General features: G+C 40.6%; 1 protein-coding gene across 1 annotated transcript in view; it reads right to left on the bottom strand.

The window, feature by feature from the left end:
- Window positions 1–24,798, bottom strand: part of cdh22 (cadherin 22) — a 170,181-nt gene that overhangs the window by 108,756 nt on the left and 36,627 nt on the right. Inside the window, exon 2 of the mRNA XM_080462459.1 lies at window positions 14,012–14,135. The gene's annotated coding sequence lies outside the window, so the exon portion shown is untranslated. The remainder of the gene's footprint in view (window positions 1–14,011; window positions 14,136–24,798) is intronic.

The raw sequence follows: 24,798 nt of genomic DNA, 5'->3' as shown, positions 1-24,798 counted from the left end.
GGTAATAAGCATGTCTGAAGATTTCGCAAGCTCTAATTTAATTCCCAAAGCGTAATGTGAAGCGGTTGAGGGACATAAAAAACAAAGAGAGGGAGAGAGCGAGAGAGAGAGAGAGGAGGTGATTGGGGTGGGTGGGTGGGGGGGGGGGGGGGGGGAGATCGAGAAGATGAGACAAGAGGTGAGACAACTCAGCAGCTGAATTAGTGGCAGGCTGCCGCAGGACCTCGTCGCCGTACCGCTAACACTTTTCCTCTCTAACCCTTTATGCCCATCTGAATGTGGCAATCAACGTCATTGGAGAATTAACAAGAGCATTAGAGTGGAGGACACAAGCAATCAGTGTCCTCCGAGTTTGCCGTGCCACCACGCCAAAATAAAGCATTAGAAGTTGTCTGGTCCTACTTCGACAAACGCTTCTCACAGAGGGAAACGACACGAGAGGTGGGAGCAAAGCCTCAAGGAAAATTTGTTTTAAACACACAACACGACAGGAATATGCATTTGTCGGCAGCCTTACGAGACCTTCGTTTCGCCTTTCTTTCTTATTGTTGCTATGAATGGTAATGGACTTAAAATTGTATATCCTTGTAGGTCAGGCCTGTTGGGAGGAAACGCAGCTGGAAAAATGAAAATCTTTTGTCAAGTTTTAGCAGATGCTGAGATGGAGAAAAACAAAATAACGGAGCTGAAAAGTGGCTTATTAGACAGTATCATTCCTTGTTTACTAATAACTATTTAATTCAGTAATTAGTTTGAGTTAGAAAATGTCTGTCATATAAATTCTTTAAGGTTCCTTGTAACCGAGCTTGCATATGCATCATATTCATTTACTTAATTAAACTAAACAAAAAAATTAATAAATGGCACACAGTGAGGAAGATTGAAGAAGTGATGGGGATATGCCTTCTGGAAAAAAAAAAAGAAAAGAAAAAAGCCCTATATGTCACTTTCAAACTCTTGTGTTTAAGTTAGAGAGTGAAATCCCCGAAGATGTGCTATGTTTACACAGGTTGCTATTTCCATCAGCAGTGAGTAACCTCCTACTTTTGACCCTCAGCTCTGCTCCATCTCCTGATAAGAGGCAGTCAGACGGCGGCTGCAGAGACATGGACACATCACTCACACACGGGGGCATTCGTGTCATGTGGACGGGAAAGCATATGTAAATCTTTTGATCAATTAATGTTGATTATAGGGTGAGATAATTAATGGCCATTTAGATAAAGTCCATGAGACACCACTAATGTTGCTAATGGCGTGTCCTCTTTCTGGTGAAGGGCAAATGTTCACTTATTAACCAGTCATGTTTGGTGAAATCATGACACAAAAGGGAGCACATCGTTGACGTACTGAAACAACTTTTGCCATTAAAAACACATTCTGACCCTGAAACCACTGTAAAATCCCCCGTCTCTACCTTAACAACTTACACTCTACACATTGTAGAAGACTACATGTCACAAGTAGCAATGTTTTATAATACGGTGTCACATTACTGATTAATGAGTGTTGCCCTTACTTGAACCATTTTCTCTTTGGTGACAGGCCAGTAAAAAATAAATCACGTACATAGTGGTATAGCGGTTAGCACTGTTGTCTCACAGTGAGTGGGAAAAAAAAAAAAAAAAAGCATAATCATTGTAAATATAAAATACAATATGGCCACACGATGCTGTAGCAGCGAGCACTTTCACCTCAAAGCAAGACGATCAAAGTTAAAGGGGCCTGTGTGTGTTTTCTTTGAAAAATCGAGTGCGCAAACCAGTACTTCAGTTCAATTGATGACTCCGATAGTTGTGAATGTGAGTGAGCATCATCTGTCTTTCTGTGTTTGTCTTGTGACGGAGTGACAGTCTCTCAAGGGTGTTGCCTGCCTTTGCCCATAGTCAGCTGGGTTTGGCTGCAACTGACATCATAACGCATCACATAATTTTCTTCTTTTCGTCTCAATTACTACAGCGACAATTTGCAGTAAGCTCACACGTGCAATTCTTTTGCAGCTTTCACAATTGGGCTCTTTCCCCGACAGCTTGGAGGCGATAACATCTGCCCCAATATGAACATAGTAACAATTACAATTTTTCCTGCTGGATTGAAATCCAGACATTCAATGCACCTCATACCTTTTGTAATAGCTTTTTTTGCTTCGTAGAGCTGAAATGACAAATGTTGATATACAGTGAGGCATCAGATTGTATTGTGAAAGGTTTCGTCAATCTGGTCAATAAAGAAAAGTGTGTTTGTCGCATTGGGGTACAATAATGACCACGGTCACATAAGATCGATAACATTCATTTCTTGGAGATAGCATATTCTTCCATGTCCAAGCTATGGCCCGCTTTGTATGTGCACACAGTGAACCTGAATTGACATGAAGAAAATATTTCAGTATACTATTTCAACTATTGGTCTTAAAGGCATTTTATTTGACAAGCCAAGATTTGTTTTTCTTTTCCAGTGGAAAAAAAAAAATGGTTTATATACATCTACACATCCTATTAGAAGAAAATAAAGAAACAGAAAGGACATAGAATAAATAAAAAGAAAAAAAAAGTCTTCAAAAGTATTTTCCTCTGATGAAAAGAGAAAAAAAAAAAAACAATGCCTAAAAATGTACTTCAGCTTGATTTATAACATGAATAATACCACGAAATGTGCTTTTGATTTGTGTGAAGCTGCAACTACTTAAAAAGACAAAAACAGCAGAAAGAAGCAATGAGGGGAAAAAAAAACAACAACACACAAACAAACCATAGATCCATACCAGTAATGATCTGTCTGACCACAGTGCTATGTACTGCTCCCGCAGGGGCCGGCTGACCGTTTCATTTTAAGGCCACACATGCGCCACACCACCACACATTTATCATACTGCAACGGGAAGTTATAGACCCTGAGAGGAAGAAGCATCATAGATCACACACACACACATTCACACACAAAGGCACACTTGATACATTCTGCACAGGCTGATGTACTATTAACAAACACACATTCACACACAGAGACACACATATAAGCCCGCTCACTCATGCATGTAGATATTCCTCTCCGTGCTCATACACAGACACAAGCACAACTGAGAGACTGAGGTAACATAGAAGGGGGGGAACAATGAAAACAAACAAATAGTCACAGCTGCTAGCCATATAATGACACCCTGTTGGGTTGGTATGACAGTAATAGGCCTCCAAGCAGCAGTGGGATATTATGGCCAGTCACACAATACAATCAGCAGAGGGGTTTTCTACAACCAGACGTGGACACTAGGTGAACATTTGGAGGACTGTTTGCATTATTAAAGAGGCATGGCTCAAACAAGGCTCATAAATTGAGTTATATTTCCGTATACTAAATTAGAGATTGAACACTGTGAGAAAGCAGTTGCTTTGTGTTTCATCATATAGGATCACAGCTCATATTTATCAAACATTCCGCCGTCACTCCTCAGACTGACACTAAAGTTTAAACTGGGACTGAAAACGCTCGCACCAGTCAGTTCTGGTTTATTTATGAAGCTGCCCATTATGATTTTCAGCACAGAGTAAAACATTTTTGGGGAGGGAGTGCCTGATATCAGTTATGGTAAACAAGGTACAAATGATCAATCATGAAACAATATATCAGTTGTTGTGTGACCAGTTGTCATATTTAACTTCCATATACAAGAACCTTCCAATAAAAAATTAGTAAAAAATGACAACCAAAAACTGATGTGTCATATGATACGATTTAACAGGAAAGCAGCAACATCAACTTATTTTTTTAATCCCTTTATCAGGCAAGCAATTTCTTTATGTTCTCTTTATTTGTTATTTTAAACCACAAGTGGTAAACTGAAAGAAACCCTAGAAAATGGGAGTAGTGTTAAATATTTAGATGGGTGGTGGTAGTTATTATAACAACATGAACACCACAGTTGCTAGTCGCATTTACCACACTTGGTCAGGGTGTGTGTGTGTGTGTGTGTGTGTGTGTGTGTGTGTGTGTGTGTGTGTGTGTGTGTGTGTGTGTGTGTGTGTGTGTGTGTGTGTGTTCAATAAACCATACTTGAACATGTCCACTGTATAAACACATCTCAATATGAGGAGTGAGTCACATTTGACTGCAGGTCTTTTTTCCCACATCCATCCTAAAAACAACAGATTTAATAGTGGACTATATGAGAACAAAAATCGGATAAGTAACTTTTATTGTTCTTTGCAATCTGTGTTTTATGTCTCTGACTGCCACTGCTTTTGAAAGCATTGCTGAGTTTGAAGTTTAGGGGGAACACTTTTCTAAACTTAGTGCTGACAAACGCAAAGCATCGCTGCCGTTGAAATCCCCAACACAAGAGGTTTAAACGACTTACAACTACAAGCTACCATCCCCTTTTTCTCCACAGAGGCCATGACGGCAAAGCTATATTTCAACTTCTAAAATGGATGCGCTTTTTTTCCCCCCCCATGCACAGAAACTGATCCCTTTACATAAATCTATTTTTGAAAGTGCATTGAGCACTTACACCTTGTGAAAACTGAGTAATAGCTTGGCACATCTTTCTTATGACACAGAGCAGGCGTTATAAAAGCCACTTGATAGGTATGGTAATTGCCGCCATCCCAAAGACTTGAAGACGCCATCCTTGATTCTTTTGGAGGTGTAGAGATAAATAAGCCTCTTTTAATGAGAATCTAAGTCACGCTGTGCTTAGACACTCGTGCTTAAGCAACACAACTCATCCCCTGTAGGGATTACACCGTGTAGTTCCCCAGTTAAACACCACCATTCATCTTCAGAAGTGTCTGTAGCGTGAGTGATGGAGGTTATACCATTTCTTATAGTGTACACTATGCCGGGAGTGATGACTTAAGCCTCATTTGATTGCCCGCAGGTGATACTAATGACCACGTGTTACTTTGATTTCTTCTGCAAATGAACTGTGGGAACTCCCACTTTGTCGCTGGCTCTGTGAATTGCTTTGTCATTCGAATGATCATTTGAATTAAACGGTCATCAGTTTGAGGCAGTTCGTATAGACAGCCAAAAGAGAGGAGAGTTGTGCTCACACATAATGGCTGACTGAGCAGATGCAAAAGACAGTTGGCAGCCTGATGATGACTGACAACCACAAATCAAGGAGATACACTCGATTTTACCGAAGCGATGATTCAAACACACACATATATACAGTATATACTGCACACTCGGATGGGGCCACACCGCCCCCATTCATACGAGTCGGAAAACAAAAGCGTGGTGACACTCGGCTGAAGAGATGACAATAGAGAACAGCAAGTTGCGACGGAGGGCATTTGAACCTAATTTGAAAACAAAGGGGAGAGTGAAACAACACGGCAAGTGGAATGAAAAAACAAAGAGAAGTAGAGGAAGAGGACGGCAGAAAAAAAAACAAAAGACACAAGCGCAGCGGGGGGGGGGGGGGGGGGGGGGGGGGGGGGTCCAGGGGCATCGGCTGAGTGATTATTTGTGTCTCATCATTTACCCCGATGGCACAGGGCTCAATCAAAGTCTACTCATTCTTGACCATGCATTAGCTTAGCAAGCAGGGACCTTATTTCACTTCCTCAATTAAATGCCCACCCACACATAATTAACGACTGTTTTGTCCACAGATCAATAGCAAGCCTGTTCATTAAAGGTCCCTTTGCTTCCTCAAAGATCCCTTCGCTTCATTCACTATTACATCGGAGGAGCTGGGGTCGCCAAACAGTAGATCCATTCCGGTCTCATGTCTGTGGAATTTCCTTTTTCTTTCAGGTGGTGAAAAATGGAACAGGAAGTCAAAAAATATGAAGAAAGCTTTATAAACTGAATCCATGAAATAGTCAGAACTCTTTGGTTTCAGTCATCCTTGCTTGTCTTTTCTTCGCAGATCCAGGAAATCACAGAAGAATCAAGTAACACAACAATACTAATCCATACATTTGAGACTTTTATTTAGGTTACGATCAACACAAGACATTGTGCCTGTCCATCACTAACACAGAGAGACGCCCACCCTGATGCACAAATTCACCTCCACCGCCAATTAGACTTGCCAAAGGTCTTTGCAGCCTTCAGAAAATAAAATATGTGCAAGCATAGAATAAACATATCAGATCCACATGGAAAGGTCCTTGCTCGTCATTGAACTGGGTTTGTTAAACAATAGTGCCAACCTCTGCACCACCATGCCCCCCCCCCCCCCCCCCCAGGACACAACATATACAATGCAAAGATCTAACGGTAACACTTTTATAAGTGTTGTGGTAAGGCTCATTGGTTTTAGTCGACAATCTGGCTCTATTCAACAATTACCCCAACAGGACTAAAGGCTGAAGGAGAATTGCAGCGAGTTTAAAAGGGCAAATTCTAATGTGCACTAACCATATGCTCAATGGCCTGTTATCATTTACAATGTCTACATTAGCGCTGCAGCCCAAAGCCGCCGTCAATGTTCACAGAAGCAAAAACAAAAGACCTGCCTACAACTTCTTAAACAATAAAAAAAAATCAATAACCCCAACAGGAGTTGGATTTAACATGGAGCACGCCTGACTGCCAGCCACCTGCCATGGCTAACACACCAAATGATTAGACCAGCGGTTGTTTCAATCTCGCTCACTCTCACACACACACACACACACAGTTTTCACAGTGTAATGTTCAGTGTGCACTATGCCGACGCCTCTCACCTCTCCCATCTGCCATGGAATTGCAGCATCTCTGGAGATGGATAACAGAGTTTGAACACACAGCAGTCTCATTCTGCAGTATGTTTTTTATTGTTTTTTATTAGATTAACTATCACAAACACCGTCTTCGAATTACATGATATCATTCTGTTATTTCATAGCTATGTAGTTGAATAACATAAAAGAAAATCAACAGTAACCATGTTAACTTCTACAGTTTTGATCAGTGGTTGTTTTACGTGACTTCATTTTGGATTAGTCTTAACCTCACCGTGACCTTAAATGTTCATTGGAGTATTTCTAAAAGCTGACAGAAATTCTTTGGTCAGGTTGCCTTTATAAAGGACACATGACACAAGGTATTTGCTTGAATATGTCTTAGGGCAGGTTTATAGTCTGCCGACTCTTTACATGACCTTTTGCATTCAAACTTTGTGCTATGTTTGTACAAAGCTTATTCTAAATGTATTCTAAAGTGCTGCTGAGAGTTACTTTTCAGGTAAGTGAAAATTAAACCTAACTTTTGAAAAGGCAAACATCAATATTGACTGTTCTATTACAAAACCTTCACGATTAAAAATGCACACAAAAAAATGGGAATTGATCATAGCTATGTGTAGCGTAACGACACTCTTATTTTTCATGACGTACTCCAGCAGACAAATATAGCAATGTGCAGCGTAGATTGCTTTAAAACAATCTATCATTTGTTAAATTACATTGTGTGAGACATAGCGTTTTTCCCTACGCTCGGTCATAAATACTCTATAGTTATGTCTGCATTTGCGACGGAGCACTCAGACTCTGCCAAGGTTGCAATGGGCTGTTGTTCTTTAACATTTGTGTGTGTTATCTTAATTAAAGGAGTATCTTCAAGATGGTTTGTCTATTTTGACACGCTCTTTCAGTGTGATGTAAAAAGATGTGTGATATTGCATCCATTAATCTACGAGCACTCTGCTTCAACAACACTGGTCCAACCTCATCAGACTGTACCTGTTATCTGTTGTGAATATGTATTTATTTCCCTTGTGAATAGTATCTTGTTTTTCTCCAATAATTGGACATATTGGCATGGGCCATTTGTTGCAAAGAGCAATTTATCTTCTAAAATTTATTTTTTTCCATCTCTGTCCAATGTGGAACTGCTGTGTAGACTGAATCCCCCCCCATGAGAAATTGATATCTAACCTCTTATCTTATCCAACTGAGGGTCGGAAGGGGGCTGGAACCAATCTCAACTGACTATGGGCAAAGGCAGGGTAAACTCTGGACAGGTCACTAGTCCATCACAGGGCAAACATACACACACGCACACACACACACAAACCCCCTCGGGGGGGGAATCGAGCGAGACCAATCCAACCAAGTCTTCAGATTGTGGGGAGGAAGTGCACAGAGAAAAGCCACAGTTGCACAATTCCAACATACAAACTCCACACAAAGACCACTCAGCACTTCAGCTGGAAATATCCTCACTGCGATGCACGAGAGTTAACCACTACGTCACCATGCGGCCCAGATCAGTAAGATCTCATGAGTGAACGACACAGAATAGCCAGTAAGTTCTGACCTGTAGAAAGGCTGAGGTCATGTCACGCCTTGATTAGTGTTCACACTACAAAAACAAAATCTTCGTTGATTCATCATTTCCGTTCCCTGTAAATGTGGATGAGATCTGTGGTGGAGTTTAGATCACACACCAACAAACAACAGGGAATCAAACGGGGTTGATAACATAGTTTTCTTGGCCAGGGTTATGAAAAATGTGCTAAATTAAACTGGTAGTCATTTTTCTTAAAACACCCCGCACCCTAAATATTCCCTTCATCTGTTTGGATGCGAGGATCCAATTTTTCAGAGCCAATTTAGAATCATTCCACCCTTGGTCAATCTTGCTGCAGATGGATTCCCTCGTGTAACATCTGGCGGTCTCTAGGCAGTGTGCATCCCTCTTTTCGCTCCCTTGCTCATAAGCTGGTGTAAAATTGCCCCTTTGAATCTTTTCCACAGTGGATTCCTCATTCAGCGAGGCGGCCGTACCCCGTGCACAGTGAAAAGCTTTCTTTATTTTGTGTAACATGCTAAACACTGCCACATAAGTTCCCTCTGTCTGTTCCTTTAGACTGATGAATGTGGCAGAACGGCTCTGAATTCCCCAGCTCCCAGTGCTATGATGTGTGCCAGTCTCCTGGATTATGAGACATATGGAGGCATGCGAGTACACAAGCATGAGCAAATGAACTCAGAAAGACTAACACACTTTCATGCACTTCCACTTATGGCCTACAAAGTGCACGCATTACCACGGCAGAAGAAAACTTGTGTACACACAGAAATATTTACACATTGTTGAAGCTCAAACCATTCACATTTTACTGAATTATGAGTATTTGAGATTCCAAAAAGCCCCAAAAACCCTGAGATTAGACATGCAGAATTAAGCAGAATATTTTTTTTTTCATTTTCAGAAGGAACAGCAAATCTGTAGTTGTTAAACCTCAAGGCTTTAAAAAGCACTTCTCATCTCCCATCATCCCAGTGGCTCCAAACTAAACTGTTCCTAAGGGTTACATTTAAATATCTGGATACTGCTTACTCATTATGGCACAATCAATCAAAAAGAAAACAACATTTGTTTTTTGGTGTAGTCCAAGACCCGAGCACTGGAGCAACCGTATAAATAACAACCATTTGTTTTAATGCGTTGGTCTTGTTTGCGCATGTATTATTGATAAAACTGCCGTTGTTAAAAAAAGTGATTGAATGAAAGTGAGACACAGAGACACAAAGCTTGAAAAAAAAAAAAAGAGAGATCGCCTTCACTACAGCATCCTCCGCCACCATGCGATATGATCTGCTGCTGACCGTCAACTAGTCTGTGAACCTGACCACAAAGGTCACTGTAATTCCTGCAAGTTTTCTTCTTTTTTTTTTTTTTTTTTTTTTTTTTCAAAGGATGAATTATGTGTTTGTGGTTGTGAGGAGCTTTGTGGGGTTGGGTGTACCGGTTTCCTCTGTGTGTGCAGTAAGTCTGGTTTTGATCAGTGCTGAAGGATTTAAAGCTAGTAATACCTATTTCTGGCTTGGTACCAGTGACATACTTTTCAGTAGACTACCTCTTTGAACTGCAGCTCCTCTGTGGGGTGAGGGAAAACCACAGTAATTCGAATGTAACATCCCGTTTCCCTATTTCTCATGACACAGCTTTGAAGTCTACTGTAGCTGTTGTTTTGTTTTTTTAATGGCAAAATGTGTTGCTGAACAAGAAAACACAAGACATTGTTTTTCATACTGCAGAATACTGATAGACCAGATATTAAAGGGGATGATAGTTTGACACCACTGTAGCCAGGAGACCGTTAACAAGGCATCAGGAAGGGGAACAGGGCAACAACTAGTATGGCGGCATTGCGCTCGATATGATTTATTTACTGTGTGGTGTCCAAACCGAAGCTGTTGTGCAGGTACATGATATTATCACCGTAATGCCAATGATGGGATTTTTTTCTGTCATAGTCCAATTCAGTTTTACTTATTTCAAATCGATTTAAGACCTATTCTGAAATTTAATTGTTTGCCATTAATTGAAGAGCTTTATGGCAATTCTTTTTCATGATTCAGATTTTTTTGAACTCTTTTGAACACATAACCCTTTGTCATTGATATACAACATAATTTCAAATAGATTGAGAGCGTGTATATAAAACAGTACACAATGGTTTGCTCATTTAAATCAATGCTCCGCATTCCCAAAAGAATGTTAGCACTTCTGTCTCACAGCGAGAATGTGCGCTATTCGATTTGAAGTTTGTATGTTGTTCCCTTGTGTGCATGGGGTTTTCTTCGAGCATTTCTGTTTACACAGTTCAAAAACGAAATTAAGAAGCCATGCGGTTGTGATGACTGCAGTTTGGGGTTATAGGATTCCCCATGTTAGATCATGCAAGGCCTTGCATCAAAAAGACATCTGGAACATAAATTTTTGATATCTTATAGGGTCTTCTCAGATGTTCAAGCTGAAACTGCAATAAACAATAATGCAAGCCAATAACATCGGGGATTCTGACTTTTGAGATAACAAGCCAGATAATAGGACCCAGCCTCTGACTTTACGAAAATCGGCCCAAATGGTTTGAAGAATGCGTTATAAACATCACTCAAAACAATAATATCGGAAAGCCAAGCTGGAAATAGTATCAGTCGGTTCATCGGTCTATGTTCTGTTAACGTGCCAGCTACAACTGCTAATGAGTCTACAAGTGAGCTTCTTTCATCTAACAGACAGATCCTCCAGTGTGCAAAACACCCCTGGACAACTTGGCCTCTTTATTTAAATTACACATACCGTATTACAAGTCACGCGGTCGTCAAAAGATTCATCATGAAGACGAAAATATATGAAAACACTATTAGTCAACACTATTCTGTAATATTACAGGACAAATTTCATCTTTTCAAAAGGTTGTTTATTGGTGTGTGTTTTTTTTTTTTTTTTTTACTTCAAATGATGTTTGGATTCAAATCTGCTCTGTCGATTTTTCAGGTGACGGTTTGCTTGTGATCTCAAAGACAGTAGGTTTTAAGGTCTTTTTTGGTACTGTATCAGCATTCTGTTGCAATAAGGTGTCAACTGGTCGTCCAAACTGATATATGCCAGTTTATCTTCATATAAAAGTAGCTTCTTAAATTAAGATACAAGGCCATCCGTTATACCTGGCTCTGCAGACTCTATACTATTACATATAAAGACATCCCAACAAAGCCCTCAATATGGCTCTCTGACCTTGGCAAAATCTGGAGGTTACTATGTGGGCTTATGTTTACACTATAAAAAAGTTTAAACGGAGTATAGAAACTATAATCCACAGCTTCAAAACAGAAAATTATTCAGATTTTCTCATGAGACAAATTCAAATAATTGACAAGCAGCCCAAGCAATGTTCTTTTATTAGTTTCAATAGGAAATACATGATTGTAGAATAAGTTAAAGGTTCTGTAGCTTCATCTGATGGTCACCGCTTCTGCCGATTTCACCATCTCCTCTGAGAAGTCGTGTTGTGTCTGAAGTCTGTCTGTCATTTTACTGGAATCACGGATCTAAATATATGTGGCATGTGGCATTCTGCATAAGCCTCAGGCTCATCGTTGTGGAGAAAAAGTCAGCCAGAGGCAGGAATCATACCAGCAGGGAATTCAAAACACTTTGTCGTCGCTGTTGTTTACAAAGCGCTGTGCTGTAGCTGCTGAACTCCATCAAAACTGACCCAGATTTGAAAAGTAATTTTGTCCTGCTTCCACGTAGCAGATCACGTGACAAATCTGCCAGCTCAGTGACGGGATGCACACTGGATGCTGGAGTTTATTTCTTTTCTCAGCGTTTCAATTTACAACCTTCAGATGTCTTGGAATGTCGCTGTTCATCGTTGAATCAATGCCTGAAAGAGGAGTTTCTCACGTCGTTGTGAGGAAGAGAAAAACTGTTTTCTTTGGAAATACTACTGGAACCAGGATGCTACAAATAGCTTCCCACAGATCTTCAGAGCAGTACATGGTTCTGGCTATAAGTGTATCTTATTTTTGGATGGTTTTTCTTTTTTTTTTTGAAAGCAGCCAACAAATAACATGCCAAGTTAACCATCTCTTGCTGAAAGCTTCATATTTCAAGCACAAGTTAAATAAGAGACCCATCATCAATCTCACAGGATCTAAAACATCCATCTTATTTCCTGCTTAGGCCACGAGGGTGCACGGTGGCAGTGTCGAGAGCAAATATCCAATTCCTCCCAAGAAATTGTGGGAGTAAATGTAAAAAAATATATATATATTTTCACAGATATAAAGTTGTTTCATTAAGCAGTTAATTTTCCACAAATAATCACTGTCTCTATTTGTGTAATGTAATCAAATGTTCCTGAGCTTAACATTGAGCTCCTACTGCATGTTAATATAAAATGTCACGTTTTAGTATCAAATGCCTCGATTGTGTAGATCTCAGTGTTAAACATGCAGCGATAACTGGAAAAAGAACACAATAACAATGCTATTAATCAAGATGAAAGGTCATGATCATTAGGAAACTGATAAAACTGAAGCAGTTTATCCATTTCAACCCCCCCCCCCCCCCCCAAAAAAAAAAAATACATCTTCAGTTTAGGCACCTATTTTTATGCAGAATGACGAAGAACAACTTACAGCGCTCTCATTACAATGCGCACGATCCTCCAACACCTTAATCAAATTCAGGAAACATCACCTTAATGAGTTCAGACTGCAGCTCACATTCATGATTCACTGTAAGGCTAAGACTAATTCCTGCAGGACATCTACAGGCTATTTTGAATTCCCTCAGGATATCTGTGGGTTATGGAGCACTGGGTGTGTGAGCACACACACACACGCACACACACGTCACTCCCGGATGGATCAGATTATACCATGTAGTACATTCAATTACAAGTGATGGCAGATGGTGTAAACAAAATCAAACACACATAATCTTGAATATTGGATCCTTCGGTTAGATATTAACCCTGATTTTCAAAGACCTGACACAGGGCTAGACATATTAAGACGTGGCGCAGTCTGTGAAGCCTCTCAGACCACTGACTCAGCAGTTTTTGGGTGCGGGCTAATCCAAAGCGCAAGGAATGCATCGCAAACTGTGGCAAAACACAAATGAGAATACTGAATGTGCACATATGGGCAAAAAATAAACATAAAGGCCTTTTTTAATTTTTTTTCTTCTTTCTGAAAAACACTCCCACTTGTAATCAGGTGTTGATTACTGCAATTGTAAAGATGCTGCTGTGCATATAAATATGTTGTGAATGTGAGAAATTGATTCGTGATGACGACTCACAAACAAGCATTCAGTTAGAAAGAAATGTGGTTTTGATTATATGTTAGTCAGACGTACGTATGGTGTTAATACCACGACTCCAGTGCTTCACAACAATGTGTGTTTCTTTATTAGACCAAGGCGTCTTATTCCAGACCTGTAATTTTATGGCCCGTCAACCAATTTCAGTGCGTAATGCCACAAAGCAACTTTTGTGCTTTTAATTGTTATCAACACCACATGAACAGCTTGACAATAAATTTACACAGCCTGTTTTCTGTTCCCCTGTTCTATTCCCTGTGAGGAATTTGTCGGATTATATTATTTAGGCCGACACATGTATGAAAGTAGATAATAGCAAGGCAAATTAAACAGTCTGTTGGTCAGTTTGCTAATAGCGGCCTTAACGCTTACTCCAAAGGCTGAAATGGAGACGGTACACAGACCTTATTACCTCGCAGCCCACAGCATATGCAAATAGGAGACTCACCATCCCTTAGCTGAATGACCTTGCCGCCGCTCGCTGCAAATGATGCCTCTCAGGTCCTTTAGGTCGTCTTTACTGTGCCATTTAACATTAGTCTCTCCTGAGCTCTGGCTCTCCTCTTCGACTTCTGAAAAAACAAACAAACAAAAGAAAAAAAGAACACACGACCCCGATTTAACACATTTGCTTTTTTTTTTTTCATTCTTATGTTTGAAAGGATAATAAAAAAAAGCCCTGTTACACTTTTAATGTGAGTGTTTGGGTGGGGGTGGGAGGGGAGGTGTGAACAAGGAGGGTAGAAAGTGGAGGGAGGTAATTTGCTAATGGAACATAAAGGAAAAAAATGGACCCTGGATGTAAAAGGAGGCAAGGAAAAAAAAAAAGAAAAAGAAAAAAAGTCTGCCTAGTGAGACTAAGATTGAGCTATAAGACGGGCGCTGAAGTGGTTTTATAAAACACCATCATTAAGTGCCATCTTCATATCAGGTGCAAGGTTAGAGCGAGGGACGCTTAAGGAAGGAGACAGGGGTGGAGGAGGAGTCGACAATCTTCATTTAATGACCTGATTTGCATCTACAAATGACCCCCACACCCTTTCTCTCTACCCACTGCCCCTCCCCCCTTACCTTGAGTATATGATGAAGGGGCCCCTTGAGATTGCCATGTAGCCCAGCTGTTAATTACTGTCTAACTTGAGTCTAATCGTGCAAACTTTGTCCTGGTGATGGAATTAAAAAGCTCTCTCCGAAAAACCCTGTTGCCCTGTAACTGTGTCTTCCAGATTACAGGCCACACACTAAGTCAGCAAGACGAAGCTCTAGGATTTAGGTCTCTTAATTCAGTGAAACATTATTTACAGCCTCTCCCTCGCAGCTGGAATGGAGGTCATTTGAACGGGGAAATCGTCTGTTTGGCTGATGCATGAACCCACATTCTCACAGTGACAACATTTTAGGGACGAACGCCATTGAGAATTCAAGAAAATGGCCTTTGATAGACTGATAGTTTCAGATATGAATCTTGAGACAATTTCAATGTGTGACATTTGCATTCAGCTGTTGAAGTTTAAAAGAGCTATAATGTTGCCGTGTCACATCTAAAATGACATGTATTGTCTTTTTTTTTTTTTATCCACAGCAGAACATAAAACTCTTTTAATCACTGTAAATGACAAAGCAATCACAGGGGGCAGACACATTTGTATGCATGGCAGCAGAACTTAATATGGCCCAAAACAACCCAGTGAGAAATGCTAACTTTGAATAATGTTTAATTACAGTTGGGGCAGAGTTATGCTGAGTCAGCAGAACTGGCTCAGTGCAGTACTTCCTAAAACCATAGTTTGTATGGTTGTTTCAATGTTAGAATATGGACTGTAGTGGAAAGAAGAACCACACACAAACGGCAGGGGGACACAAGGTGGACTTGTGATTAGCACTGTCCCCTCACTGCAAGAATTTCCCCAGTTCGAGTCCGAGTATGTTTTTTTTTTTTTGTTGTTCTTGTGAATACATGGGTTTTATCCAGGCACTCCAGTTTTCTCTCATAGTCCAACAACAGGCATTTGAGGTTTTTGGGTGATTGCAACTTGCCCGTAGGTCTTACGTGTGAGTGTGTGACTGTCTGTGTCTCTGTGTTTGCCTTGTGATCGAGCTATGTACCCCCTTTGTCAGCTGCTGGGATTGGTTCTAGTGCGAGGTGATTCCTGATGCATGGAAACAAGCAGCTGAGCGAATTTTCCCATGCACATGTACGCAGAGCACTGACCCGGTATCACCGTTGTTTATACCATTATCAATAAACATTTACAATAGGTTGTTATTTGAAAAATACCACGCAAAGTGAATACACAAGTGAGCGTGTGCGGAAACATTTCCAACAAGTTAATGAGGGAACATTTATTACTTTGTTCTACTTACTTAATTGCTCTCAGTTTGTTTCTACGATATCTGTTCAAAGATCAACAGAGCAAAAGGGCAAAATTAAAAATGTACAGAAAACGGTAGATTCAAGGCACTTCTAACATCCATCTTCTATACTGCTTTATCCATTTCAGGGCTAACTACGGGTGAAGGTGTTTACACCCTGGTCCATTAAGCACAGACAGACGGCTACACACATTCATACCAAAAGGCAATTTAGCATCACCAGTTAACCCTACAGGCATGTTTTTTTTTTTAACTGTTGGAGGAAACCCATGCATGCACACAGCCATGTAGAAAGCTTTGCCCAGACTCGAACCAACGACTGTCTCACAATGAGACAGAAGTGCTAACCGATCCACTGCCGGGGCCCAGTCTTAGTCTGTGAAAGTAAAAACCACCCAGTGTGAAAAATAGTGCTTATTGTACAGTAAAGTCTTTTGTTGATCACTACTAATTCATTTGGCTCAAGACATTGTGCTCCAAATCTGGTGCTTGAGGTTTACCGTTTTGCAGGTTTTAGATCAGGGGTGTCAAACATAAGGCCCATGGTCCGAAACGCAAGACGTTCCAATCCGTCCTGCCAAACCACCAAGCAAATTGTAAAAAATTCAAGGAAAACATTGATTTTTTGGGGGGGTTTTTGTGGCAAACACAACACAGAGACCCAAGCTGAGATATCTGTGATGCTGCCACGAGAGATAGCAATTTAGCATTCACATCAAAGCCATACTGTCAGTGTGAGTTTGTAAAAACAAACATAATGCAACAGTTAAACAGGTTTTTTTTTGTTTACTTTTCACTGTATTTTGCCCAAGAAAATTGGTTTTGTGTTGAGATTGTCGTCATTTGCCATAGTAATTGTAGTCTTGTGAAAATATCGACATTTTTATCATGTAGACTCTGCGCCACATTAAAGAAAATATCTAAAGTTTAAATTGAAAGGTTATCAGACACATTTTTGAACTAAAACACTGCCAGAGTCAATGTTAGGATGTCACCTTGTTTTAAACTGGAGTTAAAGTGGTCTCTTGTTAAAAAGTTTTGGCTTTGGCTACTCTTAATTTATTTTAATACCATGTTTACCGTCACCAATACACCTATACTACAGAATAGTACAGAACAGCCTAGATGATCTGAAACATGACACTGTCAATGTCACGCTAACCTCTGATGAAGCAATGGGGCTCTTCACCACCTTATTGGGAAGCCTTAGCTTTGAAAATTAAATTAAATTAAATTAAATAAACTCCAGCTGCTTGTCAATGGTTTTCAAAATGAAATTCAGCGTGTTGCAAAAGAACTGATGGATTTAATATGCAAGTGTGCTTTGCTGAGACATTGACAGAGAATGGAAACTTTAACTATCGTCAGAAATCTAAACCTTGTTGATATTAGCTCAACAACAATAACGTCGGCCCTTGCTGAGGTGCTGAAACAGTGAGCTTGTGTTGATCAAACATTAAGATGACCGCAGATTCCTCACTCGGCTCTGCAATAGTTTCATTGTTTTGGATTTTCCCCGCCGTTCCCGTCACTCCATCATCTCTTTATTTTCAAGCTGCTGCTGCGATAATGAAGGGACTTTCCTCATTTCAGGCATCATTTATTGCCCCGCAGAATGGTAATTTGTTTGACTTTTGTGCCTTTCTTGGAACAAATACGCAGTTGTCGCAGAATCACATCTTCGCCCGTCTTTATATTAGTGGTCATAGTTTTAATTTGATTATTGCTGAACGTTGTCGAGTTGCTTGCCACATCAGTTCACGCCACCATGTACATAATCGTGACTTATTGTCTTATGTAAAAGGTCTCGGTGTTTTAAGATCTCAACTATTTACTACAAGAGCAGTTAAGGGGAGAAGCCTAAATCTAATATAAACCTAATCCAATTCTGATGCGCGCGCACACACACACACACACACACACACACACACACACACACACACACACACACACACACACACACACACACACACACACACACACACACACACACACACACACACACACACACACACACACACACACACACACACACACACACACACACACACACACACACACACACACACACACACACACACACACACACAATGCGTTTCAACAATATAACTTTGTACCGTCTCCCCTTGTCATGTCATATCTTATTGATCCCATTCATCAATCATCTAAAAGGGATTACCTGAAATGTGCCAAATAAAAAAAAATCACAGTTTTCTTAGTCCTATGAGAAAATGCATTTTTCCGGCGAAGTTATATTTACTGCGGTGCCACCGTCAGATTCACAGCGCTGGAATTAATGTGCAAAGTTAGCAAAAAAAGTATGTCTTTGTGTAGTCAAGGAAGCAATTTTCGTTGCAGGCTCTCCTAAAATAGATTTAGAGAAACAAGAGATGAGGCTGTGTTCTGAGGGGACAGTGTGCTGAAAACAAAAGTCGGGAGCATGTTGTCCAGCAGAAATTAATTTTGGCAAAATGGTCTCGAGTGTACGTTTACACAGCCTTATGATAAATGCAGCGCTAATTTGCCATACGGGACACTTTTCCCCCCCGTTATTTACATCACAGAGAGCATCAAGACACACTGTTTGAACATGAGCATGGTTTTGAAGATAGCGAATTGAGATTTCACATTATTTGAAAGAGAATGCCAAACAAAAAGGAGAGGATCCTCGCATCGAACCTTCATCACATCACTTTACATTCATCGAATTAATCCCGGGACCCCCTGGGAGCACGAGACACAAGACCTCAAATCCTCAATTTCCACCTCCCAGAGCGTAGGTTTTTTTTTATTCTTTTTTTTTTTTTTTTTTTTTCGCTGCATGTTGTGGCACTGAGTGTTTTTTTTTTACACTTATTCCCAGGAGGTAGGAGTCTATTTATACTGGATCTTAAAACAGGGTAGTCGTACCCCTCCCACCTCCCAGCCCCACCCCTACAGCTGTAGCTTTAGGTGACAATGCTGACACAGAGACACACGATAGCCCAATCTAATCTTTTAATCGCTCCGGTAACTTCATGTCTCCGGGGGAGTTGGGGCGAGCAAACGGTGGGTGAGAAATATCGTCTGCAGAGATATGATAGGATCCTTGAACAAATCTCGAAAACACACACTTCTACACACTGTCCCGCTCTACCCAACCCCACCCCCAGACTAGTATGGCGGAGCCTCATGTATCTGTGGGTATTAACAGATCAGCGCAGAGCAGCAGCCACCCTGCTTTAAAGTCTTTTCTTGAGGTAGTGCTTCAGAAGCCTGCTGCAGAGGAGGATAAACGCACAGCAATCCCCCAGGCCCAGCGCCTCCTCAGCTCCACTCAGCTCTCTTTGCTGCCCCCTCCTTCTCCTCCATTCCTTATCCCCACTTTCCTCCCATCCCTCATTATTTCCGTCCCCCTGCTTTCCTCTGTATCTCGTGCTTTCTGTTACATTCTCTGTCCCCACCTCCCCTTTAGCCCTCCATAAAATTCCCTCTTTTTTGTGTCTTCTCACCCTGCTCCCCCTCACATTTTGCATCCAGCCCTTTCTTCATCCTTTGCTCTCATTGTCCCATCTTCTTCCAGGCCTCCATAATGATTAAGGCTTGGAGCCCAACTCGTTTTACCTTGAAACCGATAGTTAAGCACTGTGACCTTGGTGCAGTGAACACTGCTTGAGCCTCGTAATAGGACTCGAAAGATTTCCCTCTTGTCTTTGTGTCGTCATGACCTGGTGGGCTTGTGCGAACCTTATTAATTACTCATCATTTCTTAAACGACGAGGCTGATCATGGACAATAATGTCACCACACCTTTTACTTCTTGAATATGAATTAGCAGCGTCATGCAGAGTTTTTGAATATATACAGCATTTCCTAACTTGTTCAACAATTTGAACGCATGATAACATACTGCGTTCAAAACGGATGTTACAAGCTATGCATCAACCTTTAGGGAAGCCTAATTTTTCTGGAGCTCTGTAGACGCAGTCAGCATGTGCTCAACAGTGCAACTTTGCTGAATTTGTCGGATGTCTTTTTAAAAAAAAGCTTTCAAAGTATTACCAACAAAGACAAACACCGCAGACGGCCTGCCACTTGTGCACTTGACAGACCTCTGCATTACTCCAGAAACTGAATATTAGACCCCGAATACAAAAAAAAAACAAAAAAAAAACTGCCTTTAGCATGGGCTAATATTCAATTATAATGGTGCTTCCGGATTCTGAAGTACCTTGCTGTGCTTTAAAGAAAAAAGAAATCAACACTGGCAGGAACAAATAATTATGATTTGATGTTTTCAATTCAATCTTGTATAGCGCCCAATACAATGGTCATTTTTAGACACTTTTACAAAGAAAAATCCAACACTTCCATATGAGCAAGCATAAGCACAGGAACAGGAAGAAACCTTTGCAGAACCAGTCTCAGAGGCGGAGGTTGGTGTGAGGGGATCGAGGAGATAAAAAGGTAGGACAGACAAACAGATTCCGGGGAGGGATTCAAACCCTGGCTATGGTGCTTTTAATTCTTTGCTTTTTCAAGTTAAGATTTTTATTTATTTATTTTTTACAAATGGCCGCATTGAGCTGTGGTCTGCATTCTTCCCTCACAGCGAAAAGGTCATCGGTTCAAACACCAGCCGGGCTTTCCTCTGTGCGTGGGTTTCCCCCGGGTACTCCCGTTCCTTTCTTGGTGACCCTAAATTGCCCCTTGGTGGTAATGTGAGTATGTGGTTTTCTGTCTCTGTGTATATGCCCTGTGATGGATTGGCCACCCATCCAGGATGTATCCTGCCCTCGCCCATAGTAAGCTGGGATTGGCTCCGGGGCCCCGCCACCCTGAACAGGATAAGCAGGATAGCATATATGTGGATGAATGAATTTTTTTCAAATACTTCAAATAATGCACAATACTTTACCTTTGGAACATTGAAATTTGCAACAATCTATTATCGATGCAATTATTCATAATTTAATATGTTGAAGGTTACCCATAATGTATTATGTTGCCGAATATACCAAAAATTATACAGTTGAATGCATATTTCCAGTTATTAGTTTGCTGTGCTCAGAACCTTAAATGGGCAGAAACAGCTTCACTGCTTGAGAATTGACTGCATCCGGAATCACCATATTTAAAGGAGTAAAACTGTAACAAAAATATGTTTCTGAATCAACTGAGTTTTCACAAAAACACCAATCAAACGTTTTTTTAATTTGACATTAAATTAGTGAATTGACAGTTTCCACACTTTCTGTGCAATTTGATTGTCAGTCAGTCCCTGGGGGCGCCCCTAAAGATTCTGCAACGAAAAGCACAGAGTGACTACTCCAGTCAATATATTACATTGACACCCTGCCAAGACATGGAGACAGAATGAGTTCATTACATGTAGTTTGAACAGAGGGAGACAAAAAAAAATAAAATAAAAAACGGATCCCCAAAGAAAGTGCATTGCTTTTTGGGACTAACAAAAGCAGTAATATATTCATCTGTTCTTTGTGGGGGTGAAAGATTTTTTATGTTGTTCATCCAACAACAAAACAACTGTGCCTGAAATAAGCTTTGTGAGTGAGAGAAAGGGGGGGGGACTGAGAACGGGTCGAGGTATAAACTGCCGTAATCCTCGTTAAACACTAGACAGAGAGAGACACTGTCAAATAAAGTGGCATAGCAGAAATATAGGCAAATATCTTGCCGTTCAACTACACAGAATGACAGATGAACATGGAGACAGACAGACTGACAGCCAGACCAGAGAAGGCTAAGTAGGCTGAATCCAAATTAAGCTGATCAGAGCTCACTGTGAGTTAATCTAGTTATGTGGATAAAGGACTTCCCTATGGCTAAAAACACAGCAAGTTATGACTCAGTGTGTGTGTGTGTGTGTGTGTGTGCCAGTGAGAATGTGAGCAAAACATAGCATGTATAACTGTCAGTTTTCCCAGCGTGCACCGTTTGTATCCGTTTATCCATATTCAAATAAACTTGCAGACTTATGAGCCTTGAAAGCTTTCTTAAGAGCAAACGGTTGCAATCTGCGTTTTGTACCAGGCTCACTCACACTTTCAGACACAAAACTGACTTCACTGACTGACTCTGAAGGCCAGGAATGTATTGATTTGTAAAGCAAAACTACATTAATGGCAGACGAGATGTCAAATCTGACAATTCAGTCTCAAACACACAAACAAGTTCATCAATGAAGGTTATGACAAGGCTGAGTGTACAACTGGGATGTTTTCAGTGGTGAAATGGCACAATATAAGAGCGACTGTCTGCTACCGGGATGCAGAAGCTGCATGCGTCTGTGGGAGGGACTACGGGAGACGCAAAAGTGCAAAAGCGAGCCCCGGTTGGGTGAGAGTACATTTTTCTGGAAGGCATATCAGCTAAATGAATCTACAGTGAAAGCTTTAGAAACTCATGAGGGTTTGTGTGAATCCTCCTCCCGCGTGTATACCACTTCAAAGAGGAGCTAGAAAGGCAAAACAAATATCCAAATTAATCAGCCACCTTTTCTTCTGCTCTCCCATCCAGCAGTCTTCACCAGACGACATCAAGGGTAAATGATTGCAGCGATGGTTATCAACAGCAAGAAAATTCAGCAACACCAATGTATTTTATAAAATTAGGTCTCGAAGAAGAAGAAAAGATTGAGGAAAAAAAAAAAAAATGAAGACAAATTCAATCAGTTCTGTGTACCCTGCCTGCATATCAAAGAGAATGGGGAAAGGGGAGGGGCCGAGTGAGACAGCCATGAGATTTAAGTTTGAAGTGAGCTTCAACTTCAAACAACTCGTGATATTCATAAAATGCTTTCAAAACACAGTTGAGCTAATGCACACACGCAATGAAAAGGCATTATTTACTATTGGGGGAAAATGAAGAGGAGAGCTCCACCGCGAGTCAAAAAAGACAGAGAGAGAAAGAGCCATATCCTTTGCCTTTCGCGGTTAGGGCTCCCCTGTGCACGGCAGCGAAATAAAACATGGACCGAAAAAACATGACAGTATCCGGAGGAAGTGAGAGAATATGCCTTTAAGATAACACGATCAAGGAGAGGAAAAGGTTCTTTTAGCTGCTCTGGGTTATTCTTATCTGTGTACGGAGCCAGACTGAAGTGAAGCCCTGTTAAATTGGTCTATCCAGTAGGGTGCAGCTGAAGACTGAAAATGTTTCGGGGTGATATTTAGCTGTCATGAATGAGATAAAAAATAAAAAATAAAAAAAAAAAGATGCAGGGATACGGTAAAGCTATGGTCTCTCCTCACATATTTCAGAAGGTGACACTAAATGTATTGAAATAGAGGCTGTAACAGCTGATGGAAGAAGATACAGTCGCAGTATTGACGTTTACCCTAGGTGTAGGGTTAAAGTATTTTTAGAGGCTCTTGGGTCCAATCAAACCCAGAGTGTGTTATGATGGTGACACACTGTTGCCCTCAGTAGGCGTTCATACAACAATAGGGATAACCTTTGAGTAATGACGCCACAAACAAGGCATCAAACCATCCACCGCTCTTTGCTAAGGTGTCCATCACGAGGCCGACACGGAAGGACAGTGACACACAGACACAAAAAAAAGAAAGTGCCACAGGAAGAGCGCATTAGCATATTCTGCACTGCCCACAATGTGGCTCAAGCAAGATGCACTGGAATCTTATTTTCATCCATTTTCCAAACCACCTATCAAATTTAATGTTACGTGGAACTGGACCTTTATCCAGCTGCCTACAAGTACACCCTAGGTACTTTCAATGGCATGCACACACGAGCAATTTAGAGTTGACAAATAACTCCCAATGTGTTTGAACTGTGGGAGGAAACTGGAGTCGCTGGAGAAAATCCTGTGAACAAACAGAGAGAACATGCAAATTCCAAACAGATGGTGGATATTATCTCTGTGAGAATGCTCACCACTACAACACTGTGTGACCCAAGCAAGCAACACATTATTTCAATCTAAATAGGCGTGATAATGGAGCAACACTTCCTTTCAGTGTTTTCAATAAAATTTTTATTTCCCATAGAGTTCCATATTTTCAAGACTATAAGTCGCACCTGAGTCGTAGTTGCATCGTACCGGAAATTTGTCATTGAGACATCAACAATTATATATAGGTCACATTGGTGCATAACACATTTATTTCCCCACCATTTACTTCAAAACAATTAAAAAAAATATATATTTGTATTATTTTTGGGATAATCTGTTATTAGTAGTCTGCTGCAAACCAGTTTGAAAAACATGGACCAAATGTATTCATATAAATCACATCTCTCTACACAAATCCACACTTTTTTTTTTTTTTTTTTTTTTGAATGAAATTTGTATTTCTTGTTTCCCTATGTCCGGGGCTGTGGATAGGTTGGTTCGTCTCTCTATCGGAATGTTGTCGGTTCAATTCCCTATCTGTCAACATGTTTACACTGGACCCCAAATTGCTCTCAATGGATGGACTGTGCACCTGGCATGGTGAGGCACATTCACACATTCATTGGTGTGTGAATGTGTGTGTGAATGCGTGTGTCAATGGGTGAATGTGATGAACAATGTAAAGCGCTTTGAGGAACTGTTCAAGTGGTGGAAGAGCATTATATTCGTATGTGAAATCCCTTTTTTTTTTTATTTAAATTATATAGCTTTTTTAGTCTCGGCAAAATTGTGTTTATATCAACTAAATACAATCGTAATAGAAGATTTTTCTGGGTTACTGTTGCAGGATTCTGTTGTCATACAGTGACATCTACTGGTCCTCGATGGGATATACCAAGAGTTTTTGATATCTAAGTTGCTTCTGAATGTCAGGCGCATGACCAGGCAAACAATTAAAAAGTAAGTGCAACTCATAGTTTCGGAAAATAAAATGTATCATACCC

The sequence above is a fragment of the Lipophrys pholis genome, assembly GCF_963383615.2.
Source record: "Lipophrys pholis genome assembly, chromosome: 4".
NCBI lineage: Eukaryota > Metazoa > Chordata > Actinopteri > Blenniiformes > Blenniidae > Lipophrys > Lipophrys pholis.
This window is presented reverse-complemented; position numbering and strand designations above follow the sequence as displayed.